This window comes from Solanum dulcamara, chromosome 6, assembly GCF_947179165.1.
Source record: "Solanum dulcamara chromosome 6, daSolDulc1.2, whole genome shotgun sequence".
NCBI lineage: Eukaryota > Viridiplantae > Streptophyta > Magnoliopsida > Solanales > Solanaceae > Solanum > Solanum dulcamara.
In genome coordinates, this window is record NC_077242.1 from 46,448,044 (window position 1) to 46,462,515 (window position 14,472).

General features: G+C 40.6%; 1 pseudogene; it reads right to left on the reverse strand.

Annotated features, from left to right (window-relative positions):
• Positions 1 to 1,328: 1,328 nt before the first annotated feature.
• LOC129893554 (5S ribosomal RNA) lies at positions 1,329 to 1,448 on the reverse strand (annotated as a pseudogene).
• Positions 1,449 to 14,472: the final 13,024 nt, after the last annotated feature.

The window sequence follows — 14,472 nt, forward strand, 5'->3', positions numbered from 1 at the left end:
AATTAAGTAGTAAAGTTCAGATTACGGTATCTCCAGCCGTATTTGTATTATAGGAATATAAACAGAGGGCTCAGAATGAAGGATAGGATGTCCCGCGAATGCGTTTCACTCTTTTGGGGAAAAAATACCAAGCCCTCAACTCCTAATTGTAAATTAGACGAGTTGTTCATAACTCGAGGATAAACTCAGAAGGAAACCAGGTAGGTCAAGTACTAAAAGAAGTACTGTGATGTGTAAGAGGTTTTGATTTCTTCCAACAATGATTGGAAAATGATTTATGATAACCGTTTATAGTTCTCCACCGACAAATTAGGGAAAAAGCTTTGAATAGAAGCTCCTCAAAGAAATGGCAGGGACGGAACACGAATACGAATTAAAAGGAGGATATGTAAGTATGAATTGAACAGTGTGATACGAGTATACAGGGATAAAGTGGAACCACTAGTCAGACGCACTTAGTACGCATTGACTAAGTTAAAGGCCTGCATTGAGAACGCAGTAAGAGCATGGGGCTTATGGTACAAAAAAAAGACGCGTGTACACAACGTCGCCCCAAAAATAGTAGAACCCATAAGGGACGAGGATGGAAAACTTAAGGAACAAATGATACAACTTCTATTCGTCCCAAGAAACACAGGATATAGGTTGCGACAAAGCCACTACTTCAAGAAAACTTGGAATAGTTATCGTCGGAATACTAGTACTGCCTAATTGAAATTGAACGACTACAAGTACAAACAAATGAAAGTGCGAGTACCCTCTAAAGAGGGGAAGTTAATGAGAAAATGGCAAAAGTAAGGTGAAGGCAATCGATATGGGAATATATCTGAGACGAATGTCTTAACTTCAATAAGGTATCTTGCCGAACCAAGTTAAAAAGGTTCGGAGGCTACCAATAGTTAGATGGAAGCCAGAATGCTGCAGCGATAAGAAGTTATGATGAGACCCTGAACAATATAACCCTAGAAGGCGGATAGGTATAAAAACAAAATAGTGTAACCATGAAAGGATATCAAATAATTCAAGAGACACTATGAAGGAGAATAATAGTATGCTAGACCAAAAGCCAAAATGTTGGTTATAGAGTTAGTCGCAAATAATGTTGCGATAGATAAATAACTAAAGGAAAAGGAATAGAAAGCCTCCTGTGGTAGTAAATGAGGAGAACACAAAGTGAATGGAGGATAGTGGAGATAAAGGTCTACGCCGACACTAGATGCAAGATAACAGAAAAAAGGATAGGGCAAAACATAAAGACTCGCGAGACAACGCTGAGGTAAATCGGGAGCTAAGTTGAGTGCCCCACCTATTATGGTAAGGATTACAATGAAACGCAACACGAAGACTTCCCAGGGAGGTCACCCATTCCAATATTACTCTCGCCCCAACACGCTTAACTTCAAAATTCGGATGGAACTTAATACGTTAGTGCTGGTATGATCACGCAAGACAGAAGCATCTGACTAGTAATGGAGAAACGAGATGAGATTATGTACACGGAGTATTATAAGATACGGTAAAGAAAATCGTAACAAGGTCTTAAGAAAACAAGAAGGATTAGCTATTTGCTAACTGACGACACACTTGAATTCCACAGCTCTTCAACATAAAACTAGTTAATAAGAGAAAAACCGCAGAATGGCTATAGGCCAGTGGGCGAGGGAATTTCGACACCACTTGGTAGCCAACTCTGAGGGCGAAAAAGAAAAACCCAAAGGTAAGGGTACTAGCGGATGTAATTTACAAATGACAGGAAGCAGTGCCCAAGGTCAAAAATACCACAATATGACCAGGACTACAAAACTCATTTTGCACTACAGCGCCAGATGACTCTAAAGCGAATGTTACTTGTGGAATAACGATATTAGTCCCTACTCCTTCGATCAAAGGTTACCTAATCCACCGAGAAGGTGTAAAATTATAGAGTAAAAAAAAGTGGTAGGACCTTACGGAGTCCCCACAGCTATTATCCCAAGCGAAGGAGCCCAAATTGCAACTAACTACCGAGAGGTGCAAAGATAAGTTAAGCCAAACTACTAAGATGGAATTAGTACTACGGTTGAAGTAAGACATGGCCACGATTGGACCAAAGATCTACCCCGACCTCGAGTGTAGGAAGGGATGAAAGGCAGGGTAAGACATGAGGACTGGCGAGGTAATGCTAGGATACTTCTTGTACCCTCTCGTATTCTTGTAAAGGTAAAGAATGACACAAGATAATGTGTCTAGAGGATTATAAGCGGGGGTAAGGGAAATTGTGAAAAGGTTTAAGTAAAACTGACTGAACTAGCTGGTTACTACAAGATAGCGAGCTTCTATGCCAAAACTCTTTTGGAATTACACCAGATCATGTTGACAAAGCATAGAATGACTATGAGCCCCGTTATATGGGGGGACTGCAACATTATTCGGTAGCCAACCCTAAGGATTGGAAAAAGAGGGAAAGAAGGACCCAAAAGATCGAATGCCAGTTAAAGTTCTTAAAGGAGTCGAGAAAGACTATACGAGGCTAAAGGTTCCCAAATTATCCATGTCATTACGCACCTATTTTATACTCGGTAAGAGTAGGGTGCTATATGAGTTATTGTGATTAGGCTAATGAATCAGCCCATTTGCTTCCAATCAAGAGCACCTATGCTGCTGAAATTAGAGGGAGTTATAGAACATGGAGAATGGTAAGGTTCCGTGAGGTTTCCTCATCTAATATCCCAGATAAAGGGACTTCAATTATAATTAACACCTTGAGATCAGTCCAAGAAGAGATCAGGAGCACAGACAGGTCTTAGTACCGTATTTCTCCCTCGAGCTACTAAACAGACTGAGCGCACTATTTGACGCTAGAAAATATGTCACAAGCCGGGAGATTAACTTCGAAGGTAGCCGGAATGATTATCCATTACTTATCAAGTTACCTACAATAATAATTACTACTCCAGTATTCCAATGGCCTCGACATAATTAAGCAAGCTATTGACTAAAAGCCCAGAGTCAGCAGGAATGATATACAGATAATCGACGTCGACATACAGAGTTCAAGTTGATGATTGGTTGTTCATCATAGGTTCACTTAGAAAAGGAACTTAACCCAGAATATGTTAGACGGTATCAAGTTACTCATAAGGTGGGCAACGTGGCTGGTAAGTTAAGCTTACCACCTCAGTTGGAAACTCTATGCCCAGTCCATTAGATACTGACGAGTCACCCAGGGTATATTCCATAAATGAGGTCCAGTAGATGGAATCCTATGAGGAAAATCCTACCACCATCCTGGATTGGCAAATTGGAAGATTGTAGACTAAAGACGTACCATCTATCAAGTTACGGTGGAAAAACCAAAACCAGAAAGAGGATGATTGGGGAACTGAAGAGAACATGGAATACAAGTATTCGCACCTGTAACTGATGTCTACAGGTAACTCCAACTCTTGAGCACTCGTATGTTAATAATATAGATGGGAATGTATGTGATAGCATAAAGGAAAGGAACCCCTCTATAATTTATATAAAGTCTTACAGAAAGTTGCATTTAACATTCGGGGATGAATGTTCTAAAGGGGGGAAGGATGTCACACCCCATATCTTTGCACTCGGAATGTTCCTTAAGTTACTTAGAAGCTAGTATGTGAGCTACTTAAGTTACGACCCTATTGAACAACACTAAGAAGGGAGAATGGGACACCCCGTGGTAGGGAAGATTGGAAATAGGGTCAAGAGAAGTCGGAAGGAGTTGGAGGTCAAGTAACGAGTTGTAGGACTCGACTTATCTACATAAACTACTAAGTTAGAAGTCTTACATACTTAAGCTATTGGAGTACATACCAAGCTGTGTGTAGCATGGGTTACATAGGCTCTTAAAATAAGACGAGATTACGAACCTACGAGAGGGAGCAAAAACTAGTTTCCAAACTTACGAAAGTCAAGCAAGCAGGTGACAAGCAAGCACCTCAAGCAAGCAGGTGACTCACCTACCTACTTGGGGGGGTGGACCCCGCTGCCACGTGGTGGAGTGTGATAGGTCGCATGAGCCTAGGTGGCATCCTAGGGGGCTGCCACGTGGCACCTTCTAAAGAGGGGTATATATGTGGATTTGGATGACTATTAAGTCATTCTTATTCCATTTGAAGCTGAAACTCCAGCAACCAATATAGAGAGAAAACGTGAGAGGAAGAGGCAGCCATGGTTTGAAGACTTTGAGGTGAGTTCTTCTATTTTCCTCCGTGAATTAATTATCTACAATGTTTTTAAACCATGTGGGGGTGTATACATGTATCTTAGGATGCGTACGGAACCATGGTTATAGTTTACACTTGGAAAGAAATAAGAGAAAGTTGAAGGAGAAAATGTTAAGAACTAATTAACCAACCCGTTTTTGGAAGGGACTGTTGTTAGTAATATTGATATAACTTCTTGTGTACAGATTCGTTTCAAGTGATTTAATATGTTTTGGAAAGGTATTTCATGGGTATATAACTTTCATTTAGACTTCCAAATCCAGTTTCGCTTTTAGCTTCTCGAAAAAGGGTGATGAAGTGTAGAGGAGGTACTGCCCAGATTTTGTTTTGGAAATCCTACACGGACAGCTATGAGTATTTTGGGCATATATTTTCGTACAAAATTGCTGTAGGGGTAATTCAAAATTTTTTGCGACCTTGATACACATGTATATAACTTTCATTGAGGCCACAAATCCTGTTTCCCTCAATTACCCCTCCGAAACTAAGCGACAAAATAAGATAGTGGGCTGTCCAGATTTCGCATTTTGATAGTTTCGGCAAGTTTGACAAGTTTAACGTAAGGCCTTTCCTTTTAAATTGGAGTTTATGGTGTTTTTATATAGGGTATTATACTTTGTGTAAGTGGCTGAAAATGTGAAAATATGATGAATATGCTTGATGGACAAAATAAACTAAATTGGATTCGCTATAGTTAAATTGTAGTCGAAATGAGGCGTTGTGCGTGTGGGGGCTGTTGCAGGTGTGTGATGGTGTGTTGCAGGTCCTAAAGGAATTCTAAAAGAGGTGTGGGAGCTTCTTTTTTCAGCCACATGACCCCCCGTTGCGTATAATTAAAGGCGTTACAAAATAAAGACTAGACGCCCTATTGTGCTACCGTATTTTTGAATAAGTCGTTTAGAGTTTATGTTGTATATTGTTGGTGTGAATTGCTGCAGGTTGTTGTTGTTGGTTGGCTGTAGGTCTTAGGTACCTAATTGGAAATTTGGATAGGGCACATTATAGGGGAAGTGCTGCCCAATTTTCGTCGAGGCCTTAGCGAATAACAGAACTAGTCGGGGAAATGAATAAGGAAATAGATTCCATTAATACTAAGATGTAACTTAGGGTGGTGGAAAGTAAAAGGGGTTTATATTCATACTACTTTCATGTTGAGTAGGTTCAAATGACGGCGAGGCAAGCAGGATAAGGAATATTCAGACAAGGTATGTAAAGCTTTCTCGTGGCATGTTTTGGTATAAGCACGTACAGTTATCTTTCTTTCCTTTCGGCAAGTCTTAGCCTTAAGTGAATTGTACGTGGAATGTGGGAATAATTCCATTCCCAGAACTCTAGGTATGCCCCATAATCCCTAACTACAGTTAAGTGTTGACACCCCTACAAGGATTGAGTATTGCCTGTTTAGGCTTCTACGTGCTAAAGAGTAGTGTATGGGAAACTATCTTTCCCTTTTATTGCTATGTATTTGGTACGAAAGTGAAATTTGAATGCCATAATGGCTCACCGAGCCCCATAATGGGCCGGATATGAAATATGTGTATGAAGGTCATCTGAAAGAAAGTACAGACTACATATAGCTTATTCTCTTTCTTCCCTTGGGCATGTCTCTGTTTAGCTGTAAGTTAAATGTAATCTAAACTCCGGGGTAACTCCATTCTTAAATATTTCTTATTTACTTTTGAACATCGAACTTTGATAGTGGTTGAACTATTTCCCTAGAAATTTGTATATATTAAAGAGGGACCAAATGTATAGGCTCTAAGTCTTAAAGACTATACGAGATTAAGTGTTTTTAATTTCATAAATGATTTGGACCTACGTTAATACATGTCTAGGGTCTCCGAGATCACTTTTGAGACAGCCCATAATGGTATTTAGAGGACACTCGAGATGACTACACTGTTACTCGGGTCCTCAAATAAAAGCGTAACTTTCTTATTTGGTCGAGTCTCTGATAATGATTTAAATTGCATATAGTTACTCACGACTCTACTCGTGCATAATGTAACACTTCTTTTACCGAGTCCCGGGCCGGGTACGTTGTCGTGCACAATTCACTACATTGTTCACCGAACCCCTCACTAGAGGGCCGGGTACGTATGTATATATATGATGATGTATTGTAATAAGGTGGTGATGGCGCCGGACCTATGATGGTCCTATAGATGTGATTCACCAGACCCCTGAAAGGGCCGGCTATATTGTATAAATTGAGCATGCATGCTTTTGTGATTCACAGAGTATAGGTACATGACTTCGATTTAATAATTTGTTCCCCTACTTCTCTATTTTGAATATACCTCTAGTGTATTATGTTACATTATACATACTCAGTACATATGTCGTACTGACCCCCTTTCTCGGGGGGCTGCGTTCATACCCGCAGGTACAAATATAGGTTTGGAGTCCATCATCTTAGGATTCCATGCAGCTCAGCTGGAAGAGGCTCCATTGTTTCAGGTCTAGTTTTTAATACTGTCCACTGGTGTATAACATTGTTTTGTCTATTCTAGGGTACGGCGGGGGCCTTGTCCCACCATATGTTGTTATTTATATTTTTAGAGGTCTGCAGACATGTATATGTGAGTTGTGTATGTCAGTTTGATTCAGCTGGGTCTACATGATATATGTTATTATGTTATGGCAGCCTTGTCGGCTTGCGTGCCCTGTCATGTTGTGATATAAAAGAAAAGGGCTACAGATTCATGAAAATGTTGTCGCCCAATTAGGCTCTATTATATAATATTGTTTTATTTACAGTGCAATTTGATCACAGCTGGTAGTTGGGTATACGGGGGGTCCAGGTTTGGCCCCAGTCGCGGCCTACGGGGTTGGGTCGTGACACTAGTGAGCTTCCAACTTGGTTGATCTTGCTGAAGAGGCTGATAGTTGATGTAGGTAGTCAAGATGGTAGACACAAGTTGGGGAGGGGCCTTTTGTATGACAAGATCTATATTCCATTGACCATTGATCAGGAAGGCACAAACCTGAATATTGTTAAACCTGCAACTGTTAGTGGTGAAGTGTGCTAGAGGTCCAACCCCCAGCCAGTTGTCCCACCAAAAGAGACAAGTACCAGACAATATTTTCCATTGGATATGAGGCTCAATGTGAGGTTTGTTGTGCATCAGGTGTTTCCAAGTTAGGGATTGGCCAGTATCCCATTTCTTGGTGATGATATTAGCCCTCTGACAATACTTGGCTTTAAGAAAGTCACCCCACAAGGTGTTCTTGGTTCTAAGAGTCCACCATTGCTTGTCAATTAAAAGGAACTATCTACATCATTAATTTTTCTAACCCATATGGCCCCTCATCATAAGGGAAACTCAGGTTCTTCCATGAAGACCAGTGGTACTTCCTTTTGTCATTCTTCCACCCCCAAAAGAAGTTAGCAGTAATACTCTGGATTTGCTTAATGGTAGTAGAAGGGGGAGTGTTGGCTGCAAGAAGGTGAATAGACATGTCTTGGATGACATGTTTGACAAGAGTAGCTCTGCCCCATAGCTTAGGATCTTTGCCTGCCATCCTGTGATCTTATTTACTACCTTTGCAATAAGCTTAGAGTAGTAGATAATTCTCTGCCTTCCAATGTAGATAGGGCATCCCAGGTAAGTGATGGGGGTTCTCTTTTGAGTGAAGCCAGTAATCTTCTTGATCCTCTACACAGTAGACTTGAAAGCATTGGAAGGAATCATGAAGTGGCTCTTCTGTTTGTTGATCAGTTGGCCAGAGACTTTTTCATAAGCATCTAGAGTCTCCATGATGAAGGTCAATGTCTGCTTCCTTCCAGAGGTAAAGATAATGATATCATCAGCAAAGCTAAGGTGGTTAAGTAGAGGACCCTTGTGAGACATGTAGAAACCATGAAACTGAGGATGATGATGAAGGTTGTTCATGAGTCTAGAGAGCACTTCAGCTTCTAGGATGAATAAGGCTAGGGATAGAGAATCACCCTGTTTGAGCCCCCTTGTTAAGTCAAAGAAACCATGCCTAGATACATTAATTATGACAGAATACCAATTATCAGACATAATTCTCCATGCCATATCAATGAATCTTTCACCAAAACCCATTCTTCTCAAAACCAGGCAAGTGTAAGACCAGGAGACCCTATCATAGGCTTTGGCCATGTCAAGTTTGATCATAACATTGCCACCTATGTTAGGTCTTTTGATCTGGTGGATGATTTCCTGGACCAACATGATATTCTCATAGATGCTCCTATTCTTAACAAAGCCAGATTGATTAAGAGAGATGAGATTAGGTAGGATGGGAGCAAGTCTAAGACAAAGGAGTTTAGAAATGATTTTGTTGGTAAAATTACTCAGACTTATGGGCCTGAATTCAGAGATTTTGGTAGGATGCTTTACTTTGGGGAGAAGAACTAAGCAAGCATGAGATAAGTACTTAGTCATAGTCTGACCACAGAAGAAAGAAATGATAACACTCAGAAGGTCTTCTTTGATGATATACCAGCAAACTTGGAAGAGTTTGCCATTCATCCCATTAGGACCAGCTGCTGAATTGGGATTCATGGCAAAGACCACAGATTTCAGCTCTTCCATAGAAGGGGTGGCTTGGAGGGTCTCATTTTGCTGGTCAGTAACCATAGGAGTGATGCATTGAAGGTCATGCTGCTGGATATTTTTCTCTTCCTCGGTGAAGATTTGCTAGAAGTGCTCACAGGCTGCCTCAGCTATTTCAGCATCACTTTGCACCCATGAAACTTCCTCATTTTGAATCCTGTGAATGTACAGCTTCCTTCTCCTGCCTCCAATCAAAGCATGGAAGTAACTAGAGTTCATATCACCTTCTTTGAACCACTGCAGCTAAGTCTTTTGTCTAAGAATGGTATCCTCCATTTTCATGTACCTGATGTACTCAGCATTGATGGAATGAAGCTTGGATCTATTTTCATTGGAGTGCATGTTAATCAGATCTTCTTCAGCTTGTCTAATAGCTTCCTCATACTCTTTAACCTTGGCATAAATAGCACCAAACTGATTCCTAGACCAGCTTCTAAGAGTAGTAGCAAGCATCTTCATCTTCTTATGAAAGATCCACATAGGATTACCCTCAATGGGCTTGCTCCAGCAGTTCTTAACAAGTTCTATAAAGGAAGGATGATCAAGCCAATAGTTAAGAAACTTGAAATATCTTATGGAGTTTTGATGCTGATCTACCATTTCCATAAGTAATGGGCAGTGGTCAGAACCAACTGAGGGGAGATGAGTGATGGAAGTGAGGGGCATGGTTTTTAGCCATTTATAATTAACCATTCCCCTATCAAGTCTCTTTCATACTCTGGATATGATGCCTCTTTGGTTGCACCAAGTGTACTTCTGGCCTGTAAAGACAAGGTCTTTGTCACGACCCAACCCCGTAGGCCGCAACTGGGTTCCGACCTGGACCCTCTCATGCGTATTTATCAACTACAATTAAGTTGAACCGTGTGTGATGTGATACTATATACAAAAACCCTAATAGTTTAAAACTTTTTCATGTACATGTAGCCTCTTTCATTTGTTTCATATCATGAAAGGGAACGCGAGCCGACATGGCTGCTATAACAAAAACATTCACAACATATCGAATAGGCAACATCGAAACTAACTCACAAACAACCCACATATACATATGTCTACAGACCTCTAAGAATAGTAACAACAACATATGGCGGGACAAAGCCCCCGCCGTACCCCTGAATGTACAAATATATACATTAAGTGACCAGCATCAAAATTTAGGCTCTAGAACAGTGAAGCACTTCCGACACAGCTGAGAGGAACTCCTATGCTGATGGATCTCCAGAATAAACATCTGTACCTGCGGGTATGAAATGCAGCCCCCCGAGAAAAGGGGGGTCAGTACGATATATGTACTGAGTATGTAAAGCATAACACATCGTAACTGAGATCGTAACTGAAATAGGGATGCAGGGGACAAGTATAATAACTAAATAAATTACTGTACCTGCACCTTAGGACACGTAAATCATACACATCATCATATGCTGTGCCCGGCCCTCTAGTGAACTCGGTGTTATAATCACTTCTTTATAATCACATATCATCATATCATAATGCATTTCATTTCATTATATCATCGTATACGGTATCATCTTATCATGTATATCATCGTATCACACCCGGTTCACTGCGGGGCTCAGGGTCACAATGTATTGCTTTAATCTCATATGCATGCCTACATAAAGTATCCGGCCCTTTAGTGAGGGACTCAGTGAATGGAGTGGTGTACGTCTATAGCGTACCATCATAATATATATATGTACCCGGCCCTCTAAGGAGGGACTCGGTGTTCCTTTCTTATTTCACCACATATACTATCATATTACTGTCGGCCAGGGACTCGGTGAATAATCGTATCGTCATAACATATAACATATATCATACTTCACATACAGCATCATCTCCTCGTGTGTGGAACTATACACATCCAGCCTGGGACTCGGTGAAAGAAGCAGTAACACTGTGCACGATAACATATCTCGGCCCATCGTGGGACTCGAGGAAGGATGGGTTACAGTATGCACGAGTAGAGTAGTGAGAAACCATATGCAACTAAGTCATTATCTAAGACTCGATGAAACAGTCAAGTGAATCGTCACCTGAAGACTGGGGGAGTAATTATCTAAGGTATCCCTTTAGATGTCATTAGGGCATATATCGGTTGGGGCTTCAGGGATCACAAACATGCATCAGAATAATGCCACACAGTATATGCAATCAGAAATATAGTCTATGCAATCAGAAACACAGTTATCTAGTCAAAGACTCAACTCATGCAATCAACGGTATTTATCATTTCAGAGCCTCTAAAAAGAGGAGTTAGTACCTCTACTTACTATTCATTATATAGCAGGCTCGAGAATAGTAGTTTGACTACTTTCAGACTCTTAATGTTCAGGAGTGACTACAAGTCACGAGTTACAATCAGAGCTCATAAATGGAATTACCTCTAAACCTATATCATATACCATTTCACTTAAAGTTAAGCCATTCCAAAGGATAGAAGAAATAGGCTTTACATGTACTAGTTTTCATCACATAGAAGACAAAAAGGCAATGACTCAGCTATTGCAGAAGTTCTAATACCAAGAAGTAAACAAGAGTCTCGACTCATACTCAGGGCTTTACGAATGGATTGAATCCCAAATATCATATACATATCATTCATAACTTATATCTAAGACATGCCAAAAGAAAAGAAGAATAGTTCTACATATCTATTCCAAAAAACACACCAAAGAAAAGCTTCACATACCTTGTATGGACTTCTCTTATTCACGTCCACATCGTTGTCCTCGAAACCTATTTAACATGGAAGTAATGTAAGTATTAACAACCTTGGACTTTTCAGCAACTTAGACTACCCACGAGTATTCATAACATTCATCCCTTCGCTCGCCTTCTTGACTAGTTCCTTAACTAGTTAGGATGTTAACGAAAATCGGGCAGTACCTCCCCTATAATGTGCCCTATCCGAATTCCCAACCATGTCCTTATCACCTGTAGCCAACAAACAATGAAACCAGCAGCCCATACATATACATATTACGACCAAAATTACACAATATAAACCCCAACAATTCACTCGAAACTAAGATACCAAAACTAGAGTTTTTAATCTTTCTTTCGCGAATTCTTTAATTGCAAAGCGGAGGGTAATGTGTATGCAACAAGCATCTCCCACACCTCATTTAGATAACTTTTAGACCCTGCAACATGCCACAACACAACCAGCAGCAGCCCCTACGTGTACAACACCTTATTTCGACAACAACTTAACTATAGCGATTCCAAATTCGTTTATTCCGAATGCTGAACTTTTCAAACATTTTCCCCAACTTCCAGCAGCCCATAAGGTTTGTAATACACCCTAATTTAACATCATAAACTTAAAATTAGAGGGGAAGCACTTACCTTTCCCGAAATTGACTAAAACTTGCCGAAATCGCGCCTCGGAATATTGTTTACGTGCTGAATCGTTGTGGCAGCTTGCTGTCCGTTTTTTTGCTGCACCAAACTCTAATTTTATACTACTAATACTTCCATATCATCGTGGTATACGCTATATAATTAATTTACGGAACGAAATCGGGACTTACCTTAATTTTCTCCCAAGCCGTCGCAATTTTCTTTCCTTAGCTTTAGGGTTTTGTTTGTTCACGTTGCTGCTGGAAATGTTGGTGAACAAGCTGAAGTTTGAGATATATATCATTTATATGGGTGGTCCCAAGGGGTGACACATGTCAGCCCCTAAGGATGACACGTGTCAAGCCATGATTGGCCACCGTGTCATGCTGCCAATTAGGGGCTGCCACGTGGCAGCGAGGTCCACCTCCCCCAAGCAGCTGCATCACCTACTTGACCCTAAGTAGGTGCATCACCTGCTTGCTTGAGGTGCTTCCACGTGTCGCTCCTCCATTGGCCGCCACGCGTCGTCTTTTTCCCTTCCTCGCGGGTTCGTAATCTCGTCTTACTTTAAGAGCTCATGTAATCCGAACTACGTAAGCTTGGTATATCCTTAAGCAACTTAAGTGTATAAGACTCTTAACTTAGTGTCTTACGTAGGTAAATCGAGTCCTACGACTCATTTCTTAGCCTCCAACTCTTTCCGGATTCTTATGACTCTATCTCCAACCTCCCTTCTCGCGAGGTATCACAATCTTCTTTCCTTAGAGTTGTTTGATAGTGTCGTAGCTTATCCGGCTCACACGATAGTGTCTAAGGAACTTAACAGTCTTGCAGGCCACTAGCCTCTATAATACTGATGAAATCAAGGCTTTTTCTCATATTATACATGACCCCTCCAAGTTTTTCTTCAGGGTCAGTAATAACATTGAAATCACCTAAAGCACACCATGGGAGAGAGGTGGTGGACTGCTGCAGCATGCTATCCCATAGAGGCCTATTGGGTACTTATAAGGTATATATTTTGGGTCCCAAAATTTTTTGGGTTAAGTTTGGCAAAGTTGGAGAAAAGACGAAAATACCCATTCTTAAAAAAATGATGGGCAAAATTAAGTACTAGGACTGCGACGCAGACCTTCTCTCTAGATCATTTTTTCTAAAATTTTCTCTAACTACATGCTCTCACAAAGTTCAACCCTAACTTAAATGTCATAAGGTGCTACCCATAAGATGATCATACTAACTTGAACTACAGGATTCTCGTTCATTAACTCTAGAGGGACTTTTCTTTAGAGAATACTACTCCCTCTTAACATTCTAATACACTTACTTCAAACTCTTAACAAGATTTTATCAATAGCCTACTTGTAACACCCCGTACAATTTAACTTTATTTTGAGAACCAAGAGAAAATTTATGAAAAATGAAATTGGGAACAAGTCTGTGGTGGTACTTTTTGTCTGAATAAAATATTGAGATAGTAGAGTGTGCGATGTGTCAGCATCGCGGAGAAGAAAATTTTAGAAAAAATGATCTAGAGAATTGTGACAGAAGGCGGGTGCCTGAACTGGACACCCCTGTCTACCTTGGCCAACTATACATAGTCTGTCCCCTAGTTATACTCAAAATACATCAACAGATAAGAAAGCTTATAAGCCAACAAGGCTATTGTAACACATGGGGTCATCCCGTGACACATATATATGCAGACCGACAAGGCCACCACAATGCCAGAAATGCCCTAAATCATAAGTCATATTAGTACAGTCGTACATACCCGTACATACAGCTCATATACTACTAAGGCACAACTCATATACGGCTTAGATACAGTTCATATACAATGTATATACAGATTATATACACATACTCTCTACACACATACAACCCATATCTGTATCCATAGACCTCTAAGAGTCAGAAGAACAATAACATAAGGCGGGATAGGGCCCCCGCCGTACCCGTGAACGAAACTTATATACATGCATCAAGTATTAGTACCCAAAATCAAGCTCCAGCACAATGGAGCATTCTTGGATCGCTGAGTGGGATTCCTATGCTGGCGGATCCCCAACCTGTGTACCTACACCTGCGGGCATGAAACGCAGCCCCCCAAAGATAGGGGGTCAGTATGAAATATGTACTGAGTATGTAAAGTGTAATGTAACCAAACCATAAGTACATCCAAAACAGAGGAGCAGGAGAACAATTTATCAAATCGGAAACATGTACCTATACTATGTGAATCATAAAAAAAACATGCATGCTCAAATTTTCAATATAGCCGGCCCTGTCAGAGGTCCGGT